The 18,417-nt window shown below is 45.9% G+C and overlaps 1 long non-coding RNA gene across 1 annotated transcript; it reads left to right on the plus strand.

Moving 5' to 3' along the window:
• Positions 1-16,606: 16,606 nt before the first annotated feature.
• Positions 16,607-18,315, plus strand: LOC131484422 (uncharacterized). Its single transcript, XR_009248239.1, has 2 exons — positions 16,607-17,122; positions 17,922-18,315. It is a non-coding gene; the product is annotated as an uncharacterized LOC131484422 (long non-coding RNA).
• The last annotated feature ends 102 nt before the right edge of the window (positions 18,316-18,417 follow it).

Consider the following 18,417-nt stretch of genomic DNA (forward strand, 5'->3'; position numbering starts at 1 on the left):
TACACTAGAGACCCTAGAAGCCTTCCCTATGGAGTATGTCTATCCCTCTTCAGACCTCATTCTTAAGTAGATAGGCCTCTGGCTCTCCACTCATGTGGCCTCCTGCTTGGTGTTTCAAGAGGACTCCTCGGCCTCCAACATCATTGTGTCCTGTTAGATCCATGATCTTCACACTGCCTGTTCCATCTTCCAACACTGTCTTCAGAACCGTTGCTTGCTCACCTTCATAAGCCACGGCATCAGCTTCCATGCTGGATGAAGGACGTTTTGAGCATCTGCCTTGGTGGAATCTATTTGCAGACTCACTGGTCTCTCTGCCCCACTGATGAAGATGAACTAGACCGTCACATCTCAAACTCACTTTACATCATTTCCATACCTTCTTTGTGAAAATTACCCCCCTCTCTTCCTAGGTGAATTCTCATATTCTGCCTCTTCCACAAATTTTTCCTCTTCCTTCCCTCACTCCCAACTCTTTTCCCTTTAAACTCTTGTAATCACAGAGTCACAGCCGTATTCTACCTTGGTTGATTATTTGTCCTTAATTGTTTATCATTATTCTCCCTTTCATATGGATTTCTTTGAAGGTAGGGCCATGATCTCTGCCTCTGATAACATTTAGCCTTGGCATTCCACTCCTAAAATGTGTGTGGAAATGAGTCAAGTGCCTTGTTTGTTCACCAAACTCAAGGGCCTAAGGATACAACCTAAATCAGTATGCCTGAGGTCAGTTGTGATAAGACTTCAGGTAGGGAGCCAATCCTATATGACAGCAGCAAAGAGGTTCAGTCCAGATCTTGTCCACACAGTCCCGGATAAAGTGGGAAAGGCCTTGGTCAGAGCATGGTTGGGGAGCAGAAATGGCCACGGGAACTAGTGTGTTTCCCCAACGGGAATGTGGCCATCTCCACTATGATGGCCTCTGACTCTTCCACTGACATGAGCAAGGGCACATGAAGGACCACACCTGCAAACCAAGAGAGTCTAGCAGAAACCAAGCCTTCTTCCAGTTCATATCACTGTTACAGTATCTCTGTGGAGGTAAGGCAAGGGTCACCTATTCTTTCCAGTTCTTGGAACAGCTTAGATGGTATTCCTTCTCAGTCCCATGTTCTCAGTATACCCTAACACCTTGTATTATTTACCGTGAAGGTGACTATGTTTTATATGAAAATGAAGTCGTCTATGAGAAGAAAGCTCTTAATGTAAAGGGATGGCCCACAATACCAGAGACCCGGACTACAGGTAAGATGGCCACTCTCTGCATGAAGGTCAGTTGTATCCCTAAGCTTAGCCCCACTGTTATCCCCACCTCCATCTAAAGTGAATCCACCTGATTATGGAAGGGAACACTGAAGAAGAGTTTGTGGAAGGAACTCAAAATGTCAGAATGCTTTAGATTCCATGGTTGATTTTCTTTTTATTTTTGAGCTATTATTTTATCTTATTTCCTCATCAGATACTTATTCATGTTGGAGGTATAATGTAAATTGGAAAAATACTGAGTGACCCTCTCCTTTAGAAGATTAAGTGATGTTGCTAAAAACAAATTATCACATGACTAGATCATGATCCATCAAGAATATAGCCAATCACCCAATGGAAAAGACCAGTAGAATAAATCTCTGCAGTAAGCTGTCTGTACTGGGCTCAAACCCCAACTCTGTCATCTTTGTCATTTATAAGCTGAGACCTTGGTGACATCTCTAACCCTGTATGGTCCTCAGGTCCCCCTGACCATGCAGCAAGTTACCTTGAGTCCTCTTTTGTTCTGCAATTCCATAAACCAAAGAACTTGCTCTTGGTTTCACTCTCATCCTAGATTAATGCTATTCTGCTACTACTCAGTTAAAGAAACACTAACCCAAGTGGGCAGGCATGAGGACAGGCCAGGGATGAAAACTGTTCTGCCACCAGGAGATGGCTCAGTGGGGTTGCAGTCCCAGATCAGAGGTCAGTGGATGGCTGGAGGACTGAGGTAGAACTTCCCTTGAGCATTTCCACCCAGTTGCCCTTGGTTTGACACTCATTCAGCAGGGCCCAGGAGGGGCCAACAGACACTGGAGATCCACACAAGAGTAGCCAAAGGTAAGGGTATCCTGGAGGCAAGATGGCAGAAAAAGAAAGTTCTCCATGAATATACCAAATGCTTCCCTTTACCAAGTTCTACAGTGGGGAAATGACACCATGAGTCAGTCATTGGAGTTGGTATTCTTTGAGGTGGAACTAATGAACTTTGTGGATGCCATGGCAGAATTACTCCTGGACAAGTGCTGTCAGTGTCACCAGAATTTGACAGGAGCCCCAAGTGGAGCATCATTGTAAATGGGCAACACACTCACCTAAAAGCTGAGGGGAGCAGAACCAGAAAGCCAATCCTAATGGATATGATAGCCCAAGATTCCGTAAGGACATGTCATGTGTCAGAGCGAGACCCCCAATCTTCCAGTGAATCTCAGTGCCACCTGAGCCTACCAAAAGACCTATCCATTCCTTCTGAGCAATTTCTCAATCAAGATCTTCCCCTGACTTCCAAGTAGTTCCCTCTAGCCCTGTGCAGGCTTCCTTGAGTGAAAAGAAGGGGCCAGGATAGACTGAAGGCAAATGCTGATGGATGCAAGATTTCTCCAGAGTGCCCCACACCTTGTCTCCAAATTCTTCCTGGCAGCTGCAGAGAGTGACCTGTTGGAGGTAGACTTTTACCCTCTTTCCCAGAGTGAGAGTCCTACACCCCTCCTTGGTCAGGAGGCTGGTGGTAAAGCATGTGGCATCTGGACCCAGAAAGGGGAATTCTGGGAAAACCACAAAGGGCCAACCAAGAATCTAGACTCCCAGTTATATGGACAGTTTGGTAACACTGAGGAAAGTCCCTGTGGAGCCCCAGGTCCCATGTACTTTCTAGGTTTTCTGTAAGAGATCTGGTTCACACATACTGCTTGTGATTTGGCATCAATGTCCAGAGGTCAGGTCCAACAGATGGTAGGTAACTAGTAACTAGGATTAAGCACGGTGGGAGGCAGTCTGCCATAAGTTGGACTTCTAGGAGATCTGCTCACCCAGCTACTACCTGTGTGACCTGGAACAGTCATTTCTCCACTTTGAACCTTACCACCTCCTTCTGCAAAATAGTAACTTGAACCTCATTAAGGTTACTGAAGACTTTAGAAGTGTTGGTAAAGCATTCAATACATTGACTTTCTGTTAGGGAGTCTCCACTGTTCTTCACTCTTGTTCTCGCATATGTCTACACTGCCTGGCCCCAGTCTGCCTATACCTGAACCCTATGGGGCATTTTCCGGGCCAGTGCTCTCCTCAGGGGAGAAGAAGAGGTGAGAGCAAAGCCCTCTCATGTTGTACAGTGGTGACACTGAGAAGTTCTGTCCACAGTCCTCCCACAAACATCTCCCCCTCTCCCTTCCATCCTCCCAGATGAGCCCAACCTTCTGAGAGCTGCCTCGAGCCCTGACTGAACTCTGAACTAACCTTTCTTCAGAGCTCTCTGAATAGCACTCTGCATCAATGCTGCATCTGGGCAGGCCCATTTTGTTCTATCAGCCCAAGGAACTCCTGCTTGAAGGGGGCTTGCATGCTGATCCGGGTGAGTTCTAAAGACTCTTTGGCCAAAACCACTTGGCTTGCACCCATCAAGCTTGTGTAGTGTCTGGCTATGCTAATTTTCAGGCATTTTATGAGACGTTTAACAAGTCTGGTTATCCATCTAGGAGAAGGAAGTCCTGCAAGAAAGTCCACATGAGTCCAAAATCTCAGTCTTCCTGCCTCAGTGACAGCCCCACCCCACATCCACCTTGAACTCAGGCCAGGAAAATGTACTTGACTATCCATCCTGGGTTCAGTGACTGTGGGGGCAATGTGCCTGCTAGCCAGATGGTCAAGATCTGAGGGGGAGACTTTAGAAAGCATGTCACCTGAGACCCCTGCCAACCCTGAGACCCTGTCTTTGGCCTCTTCACAGAGCAGCACCCAAAAGTCCTGGCCGTGGTCCTGGCTGGCTATCTGCTTCCCCAACACAGTGGTGGCCACTGTGCTGAACCTATCCAAGATGGCCTGTAAGTCATTCCATGGATGACAACTGATTTTAAGTATGATAAACATATTTATCCAAGCACACAGTGGCCCCGCTACACCATAGGGATCTTGCCTCCTTCCTTAACAAAGGAGAGCTCTCCGTGCTTCATAGCAGAGGCCCTCCAAGTGGGGCTCATGGCCTAGAGGCCATCAGCAGGGGAGAGAACTGCCCAGGAAACATAGCTTCCGATGAGAGTTTTCAGCAGCTTGGTCAGCCTGACCCCACTTTCTCACGACTCTGCCCACCTGTGAGCGACAGTCATGTCCTATAGAGACTACTTATAAGTCCAACTATCCCACTGTTCCACATGAGTGTTTGCCAGGGGTGCCCACACGACCATCCTCAACCCCTAGGGTCAATATTTAACTCAACTCTGGGAGTTCACAGCACACAGTCTCGCTCTGGAGATTACCTTTGGCATGGATCTTGCTTCCTGAACATGTGATCTGGTGCCTGAAATGTGGGCCTATTGTTTCTGGGGCCCTTGCTGGCCAGGTCCTGGAGCAGTCTCAGAAGAGAGTGGTAAGAACGTCTCTCTGGGGCCCATTCCAGAGCTTGTCCCACTTCCAGATGATGCTGTAATGGACTGAGCCCTCAACTCGGCCCCCACTCTGCTTCCTGGCCCACGTAACTTTCTCAGGAGGGCAATGTTTCTCACTGTAAAAATGGGTGGTCCATTTTGTTAACCCAGCTGAGCATCATGTGTTGGTTAGCTATAAGGGCCAAGGTGGGATGGCTGGGGGGCAGCTCTTAGCCTTGGCGACTAAGAGCCCTGGCCTCAGAAGTCCCTATTGGGGCTGCAACCCCTGCTGGGCCATAAGGGCTTTAAGAGGCTGGCTTCTCCCCGGTGAGGACCTCAGGCCCCCAGGTCATGATCAAAGTTTTAGAAACACCAAAAGCATTGAAGAAGAGGAAGAAGACAGTTTAAGTACAAATATTAGTTTATATAAAGGAGATTCTTACAGGGGCCCTAAGAAGACAGGATTTGCATGTGATCACTAACACTTGAAGTGCTTTGAAAAGCAAAAGGCCCTAAGTAGCGGGGATAAACTGACGGGTATAAGAACTCAGAGAAGGGAGAAGAGCTCTGAGGAGCACGAGAAAGGCTTCAGCAAAGAAGTAGTAATCCAGAGCCTTCTCGGCGGGGGGCGGGGGGGGGGGGGAGGAGGGAAGGGGGCTCTAAGCCTGAGGAGGGCCAGGTGAAGCACACCCTGTTCCTGGTGTGTGGACGGTGGCCATGACCCAAGGCTGTTGCAGCCAGACTGCTGGGAGGGACAGAAGAGGCTTACTCCCTGGCTCCTGAGCCCTCCTCCCAGGTGGGTGGGGCCCGCCTAGCAGTGCCCTCCTCACATCCCTATCCCCCCTAATCTCGTGCAGTGCCCCCACCCCTCAGCCACCTCCCTGAGCAGTGGCGTCTAGAGCCCAGCCATGTCTTCCCTTCCCTCACTCTCTCGGGAGAAGCCCACGTTCAGCCTGTGCTTCTCTCGTCCCCTCCTCACTGTGAGTCTCACCTGGGACCATAGCAACCTCCCTACCACAGCCTGGCAGTGCAGTGTGGGCAGGTGAGGCATCCTAGCTCCAAGGCTCCGTTGTCGGAAAAGCATTCCACTCTCTCTAAACTAAATCCTCCAACCTAGTCCCTCTTCCAAAGAAGCCCAGCATCCCCTCTGAATGTGCCTGTCTGTCTGATTCGAACCCCAGTGCTATTTACTGGGCCCTTCGTGACACCAGGGATGCTGGGCTGAGAGAACTGGAAGGCAGGCAGGCTACTCCCACACCTCCCCTTCCCCAGGCCCACTCAGGCAGCTTGTTCTTGGACCCCGTGAAACTTGTATCCTTAAAATAAAGTCCCTTTTGACTTAAGCTGAATCTGAATAAGTTTTGATCCTTGCACCTAAATTTGTCCCAAGGTGGAAACAGCAGGGGTTGTCTTCCCCAATGGCTGAGTTACTTGTCTTCTTGTTTGTCAACCTCTTAGTCTGGGCTAAAGCACAACCAGACAGCACTCTACTCTTGGAGACCAGTGTTCTGCATTAAAATGCAGGGTGATGGCAAAGATTAGTTGCCCATACATTTGTGGGTCCAATTCTAGGTTCTCTATTCAATTCTATTGGTCTATGTGTCTGTTTTTGTGCCAATACCATACTGTCTTGATGATTACAGCTTTGCAGTACAGGCTGAAGTCCAGGATTCTGATGCTTCCAGCTTTGGTTTTCTTTTTCAACATTACTTTGGCTATTCAGGGTCTTTTGTGGTTCCATACAAATTTTAGGATTGTTTGTTCTAGCTCTGAGAAGAATGCTGGTGCTATTTTGATTGGGATTGCATTGAATGTGTAGATTGCTTTGGGTAGTAACGACATTTTAACAATATTTGTTTTTCCAATCCGTGAGCATGGAATGTTTTTCCAACTCTTTGTGTCTTCTTCAATTTCTTTCATAAGTTTTCTATAGCAGGAAAGAGTATCCAATGGAAAAAAAGGCAGTCTCTTTAGCAAATGGTGCTGGGAGAACTGGACAGCAATATGCAGAAGAATGAAACTGGACCACTTTCTTACACCATGCACAGAGACAAACTCAAAATGGATGAAAGACCTAAATGTGTGACAGGAAACCATCAAAATCCTAGAGAAGAAAACAGGCAACAATCCCTTTGACCTCAGCCACAGCAACTTATTACTTGACACGTCTCTGAAGGCAAGAGAAATAAAAGCATAAATGAACTACTGGGACCTCATCAAGATAAAAAGCTTCTGCACTGCAACGGAAACAATCAACAAAACCAAAAGGCAACCAGTGGAATGGGAGAAGATATTTGCAAATGACATATTGGATAAAGGATTAGTATCCAAAATCTATAAAGAACTTACCAAAATCAACACCTGAAAAACAAATAATCCAGTGAAGAAATGGGCAGAAGACACAAATAGACACTTTTCCAAAGAAGACATCCAGATGGCCAACACATGAAAAGATGCTCAACATTGCTCATCATCAGGGAAATACAAATCAAAACCACATTGAGATACCACCTTACACTGATCAGAGTGTCTAAAATTAAGGACTTAGGCAACAACAGATGTTGGTGAGGATGTAGAGAAATGGGGACCCTCTTGCACTACTGGTGTGAATGCAAACTTGTGCAGCTGCTCTGGAAAACAGTGTGGAGTTTCCTCAAAAAATTCAAAATAGAATTATCCTACAACCCAGCAATAGCACTGCTAGGAATTTATCCAAAGGCTACAGGAGTGCTGACTCATAAGGGCACATGTACCCCAATGTTTAAGGCAGCACTGTCAACAATTGCCAAATTATGGAAAGAGCCCAAATGTCCATCTACTGATGAATGGGTAAAGAACATGTGGTTTATATATACAACGGAATACTACTCGGCAATGAGAAAGGATGAAATCTTGCCATTTGCAGCAACATGGATGGAACTGGAGGGTATTATGCTAAGTGAAATAAGTCAGTCAGTGAAAGATATCATATGTTCCCATTCATATGTGGAATTTGAGAAACTTAACGGAAGACCGTGGAGGGAGGGAAGGAAAAAAAAAAGTTACAAACTGAGAGGGAATCAAACCATAAGAGACTCTTAAATTCAGAGAACAGGGCGCCTGGGTGGCTCAGTCGGTTGAGCGTCTGACTTCAGCTCAGGTCATGATCCTGCGGTTTGTGAGTTCAAGCCCCGCATCAGGCACTGTGCTGACAGCTCAGAGCCTGGAGCCTGCTTCCAATTTTGTGTCTCCCTCTCTCTTTGCCCCTCCCCTGTTTGCACTCTGTCTCTCAATAATAAATAAACATTAAAAAAAAATTCAGAGAACAAATTGAGCATTGATGGGGGTGCCGGGGAGAGGAGAAAATGGGTGATGGGCATTGAGGAGGGCACTTGTTGGGATGAGCACTGGGTGTTGAACAGAAGTAATGAATCGTGGGAATCTACTCCTGAAACCAAGAGTACACTGTATACTCTGTATCTTAGCTAACTTGACAATAAATTGTATTATAAATAAATAGATAGATAGATAGATGGATGGATGAAGGCAGTGTGATGGGAGCTGGCCATGAGCAGGCAGCCTGGGGCTGTGGACTCCATCCCATGTCACCAAAGAATCAGGGAGCCAGCCACCTGCCCTGGGGCCAACACAGTCAGCTAAGCAAAGCAGGCCTGACTCAGGCCTTGTGGCAGCCAGAGTGGTTCCTGTCAAGTGGTGCCTGTACCTTGGGAGGAGGAGGAGCAAAAAGAGGAGGAGTAGTTTTGCTCAGGTTGAGGGGGTTCCAAGGATGCTGGACTTCCCGTCTCAAAATCAAGAAAGTCCTGGGCAAAGCAGCACAAGCTGGTCGCCCCAGAGGCAGCTCAGGTGCAAGGAGAGGAAGAATCTGGGACTTTCTAAAACGTTGACCCCTGCCTAATTAAAGGCTAATTGAAACCTAAGTTAAGTCAGGACTCTTCCCTTTTTGGTAAAATAGAAATACCGTCAGTTTGGAAGGGATATCATGAGGCTTAAGTGAGAACCAATGGAAGATGACAGGCATTTGTTTACTAGAAGTTTCTCTAACTAGTCCTTGACCCTAATCCCAGTAGCATTCCTCCTCTTGCACCTCCGGTTTTATGTGAATTTCCATTCTCCTTCCCATGTTCACAGGTAAAATTATAACCCACATTTACATGGGTGGAAACACCATTAAGTCTCTATTACCCTTTCTCTTCTACCCTCCCGAAGTTCTTTATAGCAGCTTCCTTTCCCGCAGTCCCCAGCTAGGGCCCCACAACTTACCCGGGCCTCGGGGCATCCTTTCTACTCAAGGGTGTGAGCTGGGTCCCTGTGTACATAATGCTTCTTTGCATCACGTTTCTGAACTCTTGCACAACTCATCACAGGGCTGGGCCTACGGGCTCCCACTCTGGGGAGGGCCCCGGGCAAAGAATTGCATCTTGAAGCAGTCTACAGTTGGCATTGGGATCAATGAAAGCAAGTATAAACGGAGGTGCTTCACTAACTGCAAGTCACTGTTACTCTTTTAAAAAAAATTTTAACGTGGGCGCCTGGGTGGCTCAGTTAAGCGGCCGACTTCGGCTCAGGTCATGATCTCATGGTCAGTGAGTTCAAGCCCCGCGTCGGGCTCTGTGCTGACAGCTCAGAGCCTGGAGCCTGCTTCAGATTCTGTGTCTCCCTCTCTCTGACCCTCCCCCATTCATGCTCTGCCTCTGTCTCAAAAATAAATAAACGCTAAAAAAAAATTAAAAAAAAAAAATTTTAACGTGGGCGCCTGGGTGGCTTAGTTGGTTAAGCCACCCACTTGGGCTCAGGTCATGATCTCGCGGTTCATGAGTTCGAGCCCTGCGTCGGGCTCTGTGCTGACAGCTCGGAGCCCGGAACCTGCTTCGGATTCTGTGTGTGTCTCTCTCTCTGCCCCTCCCCCACTCATGCTCTGTCTCTCTTTCCTTCAAAAATAAATAAACGTTAAAAAATTTTTAACGTTTTTTTAGCAGAGCAGAGCATGAGCTAGGTTCATGCTTGTTAAAAAAAAAAAAAATTTAATTTAAAATTTAAAAAGGCACCATCCTGGTGAGTGATGTCAGTCACGAGGGATGCTGTGCATGTGTCGGGGTAGAAGGTCTATGCATCATCTCTGTAGTTTCCTCTTAATTTTGTTGCAAAGCTAAAACTCTACAAAATAAAGTCTTTTAAATAAGCAAATGATACGTAAATAAAAATAAAGGAGTAGATGATTTCTCAAGTTCCTTCCAGCTCAAGTGTCATATGATTCCGATTAAAATTATATGCCCATTAAGCAACTCAAAAGGAATGATGTCTAGAAATGTGAAAGCTAGCAGACGGAGGAGGAAGAACACTCGAGGCAAGGCCCGTCCCCACCCCCCCCAAGCCCGGGACTGCTGGCTGTGGCCTTAATTGATGATGATGGAACACAGCAGTGTTTTATGAGAGCCCGTGAGTAGGGAGCCTGAGGAGGCTATACATTAGTCATGTCTGAAAATCCTTCTCTCTGATGCTAGAAGCCAGCAGAACTAGCCACTGGTACTTGCCCAGAGGAAGGACTTATTGATCCAGTAAAAGGAACAGTTAGCCAGCATTGCTTTATTTGGTCAATAGCAATGACCTTTTTTCCAGAGAGGAAATCCCACATAAAACTATTGGAGACAAAATTTTGGATCAAGGCAGGCCCCGACGTGATAACTCAATATTACCCATTGTGCAAAATTCTGTGGTACCGATTTGGTCTCCAGTTGGAGAGAGGAAACAACACCCCACCCTCTCCAAAAACCTGAAATCCTTGAGAGACTCAGCAGAACAAAGGGAAGTCTCCCTCCTCTGTACTCTCCTCCTCTCCCCTTCTCCACATGCTTGAATAGAACAGATGGGGGAGGCGACACTGATCAGTCACCTCTGGACATCAGGCGTCCATGCTCACACCTGGGCCAAGTGCCAGAGACACACACACAAATACAGTTCCCGTCCTCAGGGTCCTCTGCTTGAAGGGGGAGAGAAACACCCAGAACACGAAAGAGCAAAATTAAATGCTGAGCTGAAGGATAGGCAAGTGGCTCTCACCTTGAATGGGCATCAGCCTCTTCTGGGGGTGCCAGTGAAACGCAGAAGGCTGCCTACCCCCTGACCAAGAGAGTCGGGTTCAGTGGGCCTGGGGTGGGGTCCAGATGTTTGCTCTCTGACAGGTTCCTTGGTGCTGCTGGTCCGGCAAGCACACTCTGGGAACCCTGAGATAGACCCAGTTGATGCCAACACCACGGCTGTGTGGGCCACATTCAGTGGCAACGATGCTCCGTCTAGACCATAATGAAACATTGGAGAATAAGGAGAGGAGTCTGGGCTGATCTTGGCAGGGAAGGGCTAATGGTAGTTCTTCAAGCTTAAAGAATGGGCAGGATTTGAATAAATGAGGGAAGCAGCACTGAGAGAAAACACTGTGAGCAGAGACAGACAGGTGGGAGTGGGAATAACAAGGGGAGAGAAGTAGACACGGACCATTGCCACATACTGGCATCCGCGACAGATACAGGCTTGGGCTCCGCATGCAGACGCCTCACTCCATTCTCCCTCCGCCTCTCCTCCTCATTCAAGAGGCTGCTCCAATTCCAAGAAGTCTACTGGCAGCTGGTCTTCATAATGGAAATGATTATCATTCTGCGAGCCCCACTGACCGCTCCCAATCCTGCCGGCTCAGCCAACTTGGATGGCGTCTCACCTGGCTTGTTGTAATGGCTTGTTGCTTGGCAGCCTGAAAGGACTCCCACTTTTCTGTTCAGCCTCAATCCAGAGGAGCCTCTGTCCTCCAAGAGTTGAGTGTCTTGAAGGCACACGGGGTGGTTATGGACTTCTCAGCAGACAGCCAGGAAAACCCAGAATGTTTTGGAGCGTGCTTAGTCACGAGCCCCTGTCCTGATTCAGCCTAAAGAAAGGGAAGGAAGGTCCCTTTCTTCCCTCCCCTCCCTTGGAAATCTTTACTTTACAGGTTCATTCCAACAAAATGTTTGCTGCTCCTTCTACAGAGTAGAACACAAAGGCATATGTGCAAAACACAGATCATTGGAAACTGAACTAACAGTCATTAGGTGCTGGCTTAGTTTCCCAGGGTTTAGGTAACAAAGCACCACAAACTGGGTGGCTGATAACAACGGAAATGTATTCTCTCCCAGTTCTGGAGATTCAACGTCTGAAATCAAGGTTCACCAGGGCCATGCTCCCTCTGGACACCCTAGGAGAGGATCTTTTCTTGCCCTCCCCCAGCTTATGGTGGCCCCAGGCGGTCCTCGGCTTGTGGTCTCTGCTCCCATATTCACACAGCCTTCTCCCCTGTGTCTGTGTCCAAATTCCTTCTTCTATGAACATCAATCATATTGGATTAAGGGCCCACCCAGCTCCAATATGACCTCACCTTAACTAGTTACATGTGCAATAGCCCACTTCCCAAATAGCCTCACATTCTAAGGTACTGACGGTTAAGACTTCTGCATATCTTCTTGGGGGACACAATTCAACCCATAACAGGTACCTGTTATAAAGCCATATTAAAACATAAAGTCCCTGCTGAATTAACCTTGCCTTCTAGAGGACTTCTTCCTCTAAACTAGAACAGTGAGCTGTTTTAAATAAAATAGAAACAACTATAAATCAGGCCCTTTCCAAGATCGAGAAACAAGGGATCAAACACTTGCTCACGCCACACCTAGTAGCCACCAACGAATCTGCGAGAGCTAAACAGCAAGTGAATTAGCAGATTTGATAAGTAACACATTCATCCATTCAACACATTGGAGATCCTTCCGTGTGCCAGGCTCTGTTGTAGGTGCTGGTGATGGAGCAGTGGGCAGGGCAGACAAACACCCCTACCCTGGAGGAGACTTACCTTCCAGTGGGAGAAGACTGGGAGACACAAGGAGTCCACACACGGTGCCGGTGCCGGCAGAGAAAGTGAGATGAGGGGGTCAGTTGGACTTGCAGGGCAGATGCGGGCCACCTTGAGGTGAAGTGATCAAAGGCCTTTAGGAGGGGAGGGCCTCAGGAGGAGGGGCGGGAGGGAGCCGCAAGCACAAAGTGCCTTTGGGAGAAACCTGCTTTTCTACAGACAAGCCACTATGGGGTGAGAGCCAAGGCAGACCAGTTGGGAGACCTGCACAGAAAGAGGGGGCAGTAAGGGGGCCTGGGGTGGTAGCAGAGGAGGAGGCGGGAATCACGTGGCTCAGGGTCTGTGCTGCTGCTGGAGCGGGGGTTCTGGGGTGAGGGATCTGGGGTGTGGGGCGGGGTCTGGGGCGGGGGAGTCTGGGGGGGGGGGGACGGTTCCGGGCACGGGTTTTAGGGCAGGGGCGTTGTGGGGCGGGGTCTGGGGCTGGGGCGTCCTGGGGCAGGAGGGGTCTGGGGCAGGGGTCCGGAGCAGGGGAGTCTGGGGTGAGGGGGTGAGGGGTTGGGGTGAGGGGGTGAGGAGGTGAGGGGGTGGAATGAGGGGGTGAGGGTGTGAGGGGGTGAGGTGAGGGGGTGGGCGGGGTGGGGGCATTCTGGGGTCGGTGGAGGTCTGGGGCAGGGGTCCGGAGCAGGGGAGTCTGGGGTGAGGGCGGGGGGTGGGGGCGTTCTGGGGTCGAGGTCTGGGGCAGGGGTCTGGAGCAGGGGAGTCTGGGGTGAGGGGGTGGGGGGTGGGGGCGTTCTGGGGTCGGTGGAGGTCTGGGGCAGGGGTCCGGAGCAGGGGAGTCTGGGGTGAGGGGGGGGGTGGGGGCGTTCTGGGGTCGGAGGAGGTCTGGGGCAGGGGTCTGGAGCGGGGGATAAGGGCGGGGGAGTCTGGGGCTGGGGTCTGGCTCCAGCAGCAGCGGGGAGCGGAGTGGGGAGGCCCAGGAGCTCAGACTCGCACAACCTCAGGTTGCGCTGTGGCAACTGTAACCTTAAAAAGAGCGCTCTGAAGAAGTGGAAATAGGTTCCGGCAGATGTGGTGTCAAAAGGATATATACTCAGAGGTATTCTTGGTAACAAACTGGCCAAAACCGCCTCGAGGGCACAGATCCATAAAGGTGGTGAAAAGAACTAAAACAAATGTTTTAAAGATGTGAGCGGCAGGAACAGGAAAGTGAGCTGTTCCACACTTTCCCGTTGTTCTGGTTAAGGCGGTCACCTCTGGAGGGGAATGCGGAGGAGAGGGTCTTACTCTCCATTTATCCCTCCGGTGCACTTTTAATTTTTATTACCATATGCATTATTAATTTTATAACAAAAAATTGGCAAGCATTCTTAATGTGATTTTTTAAAATCATGGGTCCAAGCAGAATGAGGCAGATCTCTGTTCTTACAAAGAAGAATGTCCAAGACAATCAATAATTTAAATTACCTTATAATGATACGTAAGCCGTAATTCTGTACATGCATATGGATACGTGTGTCTGTGTATTTATTTGTACGACCAGAAAGGTCTGGAAGGATAGATACAATGTAACAGTGGCTCCTTCTGCAGGGTGAGAGCAGGAAAGGGCCTGGGGGTTGGGATGTGGGGGGGGCGCTTTCCTTTTTTTTACAACACATTCTCTGCAGCTTTTGCCTACTTTTAAAGGGAGTACTTACATGTATGTGAGTTAAGGTTAGGGTCTTCCCTATATTCCACTTCATTCGGAGCTCAATTAAACCTCAACATAATCCAAACAAGAATTATTGAAATTTCAAATAAGCAGGCAGTAGAAATTTCCAGTCCCTCCTTTCTCGTAGTCCTGCGAGAAATAACTTAAGAGACTATATAATGGCAAACTGTATTAAAGTTGGTATTGTTTTTTCAATAGAAGTGCAAAAATATAAATTGTTTAAATCTACGCACAACTTGGGGTGACCAGGTGGCTCAGTCGGTTGAGTGACCAACTTGGGCTCAGGTCATGATCTCATAATTTGTGAGTTCAAACCCGGCGTCGGTCTCTGTGCTGACAGCTCAAGAGCCTGGAGCCTGCTTCCGATTCTGTGTCTTCTTCTATTCTTCGTGCTCTGTCTCTCTCAAAAATAAATAAACGTTTTAAAAAAAATTTTTTTATAACTATGCATGAGTCTTCTAAGAAAACAGAATGAACACGTGACAAATGTCTTTTTAACTCATGAATGAGAGAAACACCAAGATAGTAAAAGAGCATTTGAGGAACTGAGTATTTACAGTCAATGAAGAAAGAATTGGGGAATAAAGTTACTAGGTTGGAATCAAAACTGGTTAATGTCCGCCAGGGCGATAAAACCATGATCTTTAGGGTTATCATTTCTACCAGACAGAAATCATTTACTTCTCCTCTGGACAGAGATCTGTAAATTACATGTAATCCCAGAGAATTAAATAGTCCCTGGGTGGGTCTGTTAGGCTGTGCTCAGTGTGCTATTGAAAGGACATGCAATCTTCCTTTTGCCTTATTTATAGATGTTGGATACTTTTTCTTAACATAAGATACAAATTTACATATTGGCAGCTGTGGCTTTCCATTTTCCAAATGCAGTTTGCTCATAATATTAATCTGCTTTTCACCATCTTTTGTGTCTGTTTTCAATCAAGAAGGAAAATTACCAACAAGGAACTTTAGAATTGCAGTAATGTTCCATTGTAAAAACCAATTTTAATATTGGTTTGGTACTCACCTTGATGGACACGAAAACAATTTACCAGCGATTTAAATTTTGTAGCAGGCAAAAAAACAAAAAAAAAACAAAAAAAAAAACCAAAGAAAAAAAATTCTCATGTCTGCTTTGAGTTGATGCTAGCAACAAAAATCAATTGATAACTAACTGCAGTTTCCAACGTTTACATGGATTTTGGAACATCATTTTGAGCAAGTTACTGAATTTCTCAGCCCCAGCTTCACCCTTTATGAAAAACAAGACCTCCTTCATTGTGTTGTTGCACGTGAGATTATATGCTGACAGACACACAAACCTGGGAGGACACTGCTGTGCTCTGAGTTCACTCTGTTCATGCGTATTCTCAGGTCAGAATTTCTTTGTGGGCTTCCCTTTTGGGTTTCTTTTATCATTTGTCTTTTGCTACATCTTTTATCATTTGCCTTTTGGATGTGTCCTTTCATCTGCTTGTGATTTTAAAAGATACAAACTGTTTTTAAATCTTACCAATTGCTTTGCTTCTCAAAAAAACACAATTGTATTTCTCATCTTCTTTCCTTTTTGTAAAGAATGTAATGGCGTTTGTTTTTAAGCCCTCTGACATCAGATGTGAAATTCAACAAATCTCTCTGTCTCTGACCAAATGCCATTTTAACTGGAATCCCTTTCCCGTAATTTATTGTCACATTTTTGAGAAGTATGGAAAACACCAAAACATGAATTCATCTAGAAGCTGTTATAATAACACACTTAGCTCATGTAGCGACTGTTGGCTTTTCACTAGAGTCTTGAAAAGTTATACCATGTGTTTGTCAGCACTTTTTAAAAATAACAACCTGTTCACTCAAACACGGTAAATGTGCTGCAGAAGTGAAATTCCGATGTCAGCTTCGGGCAGAGCCACAGCCTCCCGTGTACTCAGTTGGCATTGTGCTACTTAGGGGATGAGACGATCCTTCAGGACTCCCCATCTGTTTTGTGTGTAAGCTCTTAGGTACTGTTTAGCCTTTCATTTGCCCAAAAGTGTTTTTCTGTTATAACTTCAGTAAGTGTAGTTTACAAGAGGACCATGAAACCCAAAAATGCTGAGAACTTGCTTTTAGAAGCGGGACAGAAACTGAATATATTCAAAAAAAAAAAAAAACAAAAACAAAAACCATTGAATTGTACACTTTAAGGGGGTGAATTGTATGCTATGTGAGTTATGTCTCAATAAAGCTTTTTTTTAATAGTACAGGAAGAAAAAAATGAGTATAAGTCAACATTCATGACATAACACTTGATGTAATTGTTGTAAATGTAATTATGTGATTTCAAATTCCTATTACTTATATAAACTTGTCTTCATTGCTCAATTAATATATTTTTCTACCTGTGAAAACTATTTGGGTATCTTGGGCTAAAATGGAATTCATAATTTTTCCAGTTAAACTTAATGGAATGGATTTTTTTTTTTAATAATAGCTTTTCAACTAGAAACATTTTCAGGGACAAATAAACGCTGTTAAGCAAGAAAGAGGCTTAATTAATTACTTGAAACTGAGTTAAAATTTTAAGGGGGATTAGACTTGGTACTGAGATGAAGATCAGTGTAAATGCCAAATTGGTTTGCCCTGAAGGCAGGTTGACATCTATCACATCCACTGAGAAGAGACTTAAGACCTGGACGGTGACAGGGGGCCAAGATTTATGTTGAGAGTGGGGGAAGGGTAGAGAGGCCAGTGAAAGAAGGAAACACCAGAGAAGAGCCAAGAGAGGGCAAAGAGATAATGATTAAAAGCTGACCTGGAAATTTAGTTTGCTGTTCCACGAGCAGACTGTAGTTTGTTGTCGGAAAGTTAAGTCCTCAGGCTTCATTCAGTTCTAGATTTCAGCAAAAATAAATAGTCCCGGCTTTCAACTGGTGGAAGAGTTATTTTCTAAGCTCAAAAGTAACTTACATCCATTTAGTCTATCTTACCGTACTTTGTAACAAATCACAATTTTCTGCCTTGTTTTTGCAGAGAGAAAAACTGGAAAATGACATCGTTTGGGTACTTTTCTAGTAGAAATACTAAAATACGAGAAATCTGAGTAATAGCACACAAAAAAGAATATCTTTAAGGCACATAGCAAAGGTATTATTTTGTCAATCAGAAATTTACAATCTGGATGCATAATGCCTGAAGTTTTGAAGTGATAAAAATACATTATTCTTCAGTTATTTCCAGTAACAAGAGAAAAAGCTGTGCCTGGGTTCTAATTAGCAAGTGCTGATTCAGACCTTCAGTGATTTTCTTTTCTTCCGATAAAGGATGAAGAAATGTTGAATCTAAAAAACCAAATAAATTCTTTTATGGAGTTGGGCGGGGTGGGGGGGGATTGGTTTTTGTTTTTCATATTACTTCTGACCCCAGTCAACAGTAGGGAAAAGAGAATAGAAGCCAAGAGAAAACAAAGTTACTGGAGTGTTATATAAATATTTGATATTCTGGATAGAAGGGCTTGAAGTTCTCCCAAGGCCTACGGACTTTGCTTTTTAAATAAAAGTTTTAAGAGAGATTTTTTTTTTTTTCACATTTTAATGCAACTTTACAAATTGTTTTAAAGACATTTCCAACAAATGGAAAGAGAAGCCACGCTGGAAAATGTGAAGAATTCCAGAGATACGGATACTTTCAGTTTCCTTTCAAACTTCTTTGCAAAAATACTCATTCACCTGCAGCCCAAATTCTCCATGTATTTTGCCAGATATTGTTTATGAACTACAAGCTGGGCAATTACTTCTGCTTCACGAGACCTCTTGAACTCGAAACAACCCTTTAAGGCCGATCCGGTGCTTGCCTCTGGGCCGGCCAGAGAACTAACAGCACATCTTCCTCGAAAGCCACCGGGCAAATGCCCTGGCCTTTCTCCTCCCGAGGGTCACTGCCACCCCAAAACAGTTTTTCCCATGGCAACAGTAAAATGGTGTGGGCGATCCCAAGATGGAGGATATGTATCTTTGAAAGTCAAACCTCAACAATAAAAGCAAACAAAAAACGTAGAGGAGATACGGCATTGTCTTGTCTCCCCCTTCTTGCCCATTCTAGACAGCTTTATCAGCCTGTTTATTGACAGCACCCAAATAAATCAGATTTTTTTTAAGCCTTATGTTTATGAAGTGCTTTTCTCAGTTCCTCACCTCTCTATCCACCCCCTTCCAATTCCTAATTCATTACACAGAGTCTGAAGAGTACTTGGCTTG

This window comes from Neofelis nebulosa, chromosome 9 (genome assembly GCF_028018385.1).
Source record: "Neofelis nebulosa isolate mNeoNeb1 chromosome 9, mNeoNeb1.pri, whole genome shotgun sequence".
Classification (NCBI taxonomy): domain Eukaryota; kingdom Metazoa; phylum Chordata; class Mammalia; order Carnivora; family Felidae; genus Neofelis; species Neofelis nebulosa.